We start from the raw sequence: 5,047 nt of genomic DNA on the forward strand, positions 1-5,047 counted from the left end.
CTCCACTATTGTGATGTGATTCAACAAGGCATGAGTAGTGAAAACAAAAGACGGCTAGAGCTAACCATGAATGCCTGTGTGCGTTACACCTGCAACATTCGCCGATATGATCATGTTAGTGCTTCATACTCCGAGCTAGGGTGGCTGCGGCCGGACAAACTGCGTGACTACCACACTCTATGTCTACTTCACCGACTCCTCATCGCGCAAGCACCCCAGTACCTAGCTTCAGAGATTAAAATCCTGTCATACCATCATAATCGAAACACGAGGTCACTCTTATCTGGTATCCTAACTGTGCCCACTCACAAAACAAAAACTTTTGCAAACTCCTTCTCAGTTGCCGCTGTCCGCCTCTGGAACAAACTGCCCCTTACCTTGAGGAAAATTCAATCTCCTGTTGCTTTTAAGAAGAAGTTGAAGCATTTCCTACTATCATCCGCATAAAATTCTCCACAAAATTAATGTGCAAGGCAAATCCTCTCATCTGTCAAATAGCAAAGCTAGTGTCTCCTATCTTGCTATCTTGCTCCTCTTCATCTATATCTATTAGACACGCAGTCTCCTTTTCCTTTATATTTTCCTTAATTATGTTTCATCATGTCTCTCTATTCTTCTCCTCGCTTCACCATGAGTCTCCCTCATACTCCCTGCTGCCAGCACTCCTATCTTAAATCTTTCTCTTCAATAATGTATTTTTCGAGGTGTACCTTTCTAATTGTTTATCTCACTTTTTGTATTAGATGTAGTTTAACATGCCTACTGAAACATATGACTGTAAAATAAGTAGAATGCCTGGTTAGATGTAAGAGAGGGCCTGATGGCCCTAATCTTGCCAGGTTAAATAAATAAATAAATAAATAAATAAAAATAAAATAAATAAAATGTTACGATCTGGCTTTAAGTCGATTCGATAACAAATGACGAAAACGGACGGATTTCTCAGGTTTTTACTACATATGAACACTTTTCACATTCTCCCGTGCAACTCTGCCCCTAGTCCTCCTTTCATGCAGAATCTTAAGGTCCTAGCTCATGTCCAAGGGACCAAAGCGAGCCAAAAAGTCAATAACCGATATCTAAAAATTGAATTGTACAACTTCTTACTGGCTATTACATCATCTTAGAAGCTTCATCTGTGTTCTACTATGGTGTTTTTAGTGTCTCCGAATACCGCAGTACGTGAAATAGCTTTGCAGACGATAAGTACAACCGTTTCAGAGAGAAGAGCGGCCAATGTGACGATCTGGCTTTAAGTCGATTCGATAACAAATGACGAAAACGGACGGATTTCTCAGGTTTTTACTACGTATGAACACTTCTCACATTCACCCGTGCAACTCCTCTGCTACTCCTCCTTTCATGCAGAATCTTAAGGTCCTAGCTCATGTCCAAGGGACCAAAGCGAGCCAAAAAGTCAATAACCGATACCTAAAAATTGAATTGTACAACTTCTTACTGGCTATTACATCATCTTAGAAGCTTCATCTGTGTTCTACTATGGTGTTTTTAGTGTCTCCGAATACCGCAGCACGCGACATAGATATGCAGACGATAAGTACAACCGTTTCAGAGAGAAGAGCGGCCAATGTGACGATCTGGCTTTAAGTCGATTCGATAACAAATGACGAAAACGGACGGATTTCTCAGGATTTTATTACATATGAACACTTTCCACATTCTCCCGTGCAACTCGGCTGCTAGTCCTCCTTTCATGCAGAATCTTAAGGTCCTAGCTCATGTCCAAGGCACCGAAGCCAGCTAAAAAGTCAATAATCGATACATAAAACTTGAATTGTACTACTTCTTACTGGCTATTGCATCAACTTAGAAGCTTCATCTGTGTTCTACTATGGTGCTTTTAGTGTCTCCGCATACCGCAGCACGCGACATAGCTTTGCAGACGATAAGTACAACGGTTTCAGAGAGAAGAGCGGCCAATGTGACGATCTGGCTTTAAGTCGATTCGATAACAAATGACGAAAACGGACGGATTTCTCAGGTTTTTACTACGTATGAACACTTCTCACATTCACCCGTGCAACTCCTCTGCTAGTCCTCCGTTCATGCAGAATCTTAAGGTCCTAGCTCATGTCCAAGGCATCAAAGCCAGCTAAAAAGTGAATAATCGATAACTAAAACTTGAATTGTACTACTTCTTACTGGCTATTACATCAACTTAGAAGCTTCATCTGTGTGCTACTATGAAGATTTTCTTGTCTCCGCATACCGCAGCACGCGACATAGCTTTGCAGACGATATGTACAAACGTTCAGAGAGAAGTGCGGCCAATGTGACGATCTGGCTTTAAGACGATTCGATAACAAATGACGAAAACGGACGGATTTCTTGGGTTTTTATTACATATGAACACTTTTCACATTCTCCCGTGCAACTCGGCAGCTAGTCCTCCTTTCATGCAGAATCTTAAGGTCCTAGCTCATGTCCAAGTCACCAAAGCCAGCTAAAAAGTCAATAACCGATACCTAAAACTTGAATTGTACTACTTCTTACTGGCTATTACATCAACTTAGAAGCTTCATCTGTGTTCTACTATGGTGCTTTTAGTGTCTCCGCATACCGCAGCATGCGACGTAGCTTTGTAGACGATAAGTACAACCGTTTCAGAGAGAAGAGCGGCCAATGTGACGATCTGGCTTTAAGTCGATTCGATAACAAATGACGAAAACGGACGGATTTCTCAGGTTTTTATTACATATGAACACTTTTCACATTCTACCGTGCAACTCGGTGGCTAGTCCTCCTTTCATGCAGAATCTTAAGGTCCTAGCTCATGTCCAAGTCACCAAAGCCAGCTAAAACGTCAATAATCGATACCTAAAACTTGAATTGGACTACTTCTTACTGGCTATTACATCAACTTAGATGATTAATCTGTGTTCTACTATGGTGATTTTAGTGTCTCCGCATACCGCAGCACGCGAAATAGCTTTGCAGACGATAAGTACAACCGTTTCAGAGAGAAGAGCGGCCAATGTGACGATCTGGCTTTAAGTCGATTCGATAACAAATGAGGAAAACGGACGGATTTCTCAGGATTTTATTACATATGAACACTTTTCACATTCTCCCGTGCAACTCGGCTGCTAGTCATCCTTTCATGCAGAATCTTAAGGTCCTAGCTCATGTCCAAGGCACCAAAGCCAGCTAAAAAGTCAATAATCAATACCTAAAACTTGAATTCTACTACTTCTTACTGGCTATTACATCAAATTAGAAGCTTCATCTCTGTTCTACTATGGTGCTTTTAGTGTCTCCACATACCGCAGCACGCGACATAGCTTTGCAGAAGATAAGTACAACCGTTTCAGAGAGAAGAGCGGCCAATGTGACGATCTGGCTAAAAGTCGATTCGATAACAAATGACGAAAACGGACGGATTTCTCAGGTTTTTACTACATATGAACACTTTTCACATTCTCCCGTGCAACTCGTTTGCTAGTCCTCCTTTCATGCAGAATCTTAAGGTCCTAGCTCATGTCCAAGTCACCAAAGCCAGCTAAAAAGTCAATAATCGATACCTAAATTTGAATTGGACTACTTCTTTCTGGCTATTACATCAACTTAGATGCTTCATCTGTGTTCTACTATGGTGATTTTAGTGTCTCCGCATACCGCAGCACGCAAAATAGCTTTGCAGACGATAAGTACAACCGTTTCAGAGAGAAGAGCGGCCAATGTGACGATCTGGCTTTAAGTCGATTCGATAACAAATGACGAAAACGGACGGATTTCTCAGGATTTTATTACATATGAACACTTTTCACATTCTCCCGTGCAACTCGGCTGCTAGTCATCCTTTCATGCAGAATCTTAAGGTCCTAGCTCATGTCCAAGGCACCAAAGCCAGCTAAAAAGTCAATAATCAATACCTAAAACTTGAATTGGACTACTTCTTACTGGCTATTACATCAACTTAGATGCTTCATCTGTGTTCTACTATGGTGATTTTAGTGTCTCCGCATACCGCAGCACGCGACATAGTTTTGCAGACGATAAGTACAACCGTTTTAGAGAGAAGAGCGGCCAATGTTACGATCTGGCTTTAAGTCGATTCGATAACAAATGACGAAAACGGACGGATTTCTCAGGTTTTTACTACATATGAACACTTTTCACATTCTCCCGTGCAACTCTGCCCCTAGTCCTCCTTTCATGCAGAATCTTAAGGTCCTAGCTCATGTCCAAGGGACCAAAGCGAGCCAAAAAGTCAATAACCGATACCTAAAAATTGAATTGTACAACTTCTTACTGGCTATTACATCATCTTAGAAGCTTCATCTGTGTTCTACTATGGTGTTTTTAGTGTCTCCGAATACCGCAGTACGTGAAATAGCTTTGCAGACGATAAGTACAACCGTTTCAGAGAGAAGAGCGGCCAATGTGACGATCTGGCTTTAAGTCGATTCGATAACAAATGACGAAAACGGACGGATTTCTCAGGTTTTTACTACGTATGAACACTTCTCACATTCACCCGTGCAACTCCTCTGCTAGTCCTCCTTTCATGCAGAATCTTAAGGTCCTAGCTCATGTCCAAGGGACCAAAGCGAGCCAAAAAGTCAATAACCGATACCTAAAAATTGAATTGTACTACTTCTTACTGGCTATTGCATCAACTTAGAAGCTTCATCTGTGTTCTACTATGGTGCTTTTAGTGTCTCCGCATACCGCAGCACGCGACATAGCTTTGCAGACGATAAGTACAACGGTTTCAGAGAGAAGAGCGGCCAATGTGACGATCTGGCTTTAAGTCGATTCGATAACAAATGACGAAAACGGACGGATTTCTCAGGTTTTTACTACGTATGAACACTTCTCACATTCACCCGTGCAACTCCTCTGCTAGTCCTCCTTTCATGCAGAATCTTAAGGTCCTAGCTCATGTCCAAGGCATCAAAGCCAGCTAAAAAGTGAATAATCGATAACTAAAACTTGAATTGTACTACTTCTTACTGGCTATTACATCAACTTAGAAGCTTCATCTGTGTGCTACTATGAAGATTTTCTTGTCTCCGCATACCGC

The sequence above is a fragment of the Schistocerca gregaria genome, unplaced genomic scaffold (genome assembly GCF_023897955.1).
Source record: "Schistocerca gregaria isolate iqSchGreg1 unplaced genomic scaffold, iqSchGreg1.2 ptg000422l, whole genome shotgun sequence".
Classification (NCBI taxonomy): domain Eukaryota; kingdom Metazoa; phylum Arthropoda; class Insecta; order Orthoptera; family Acrididae; genus Schistocerca; species Schistocerca gregaria.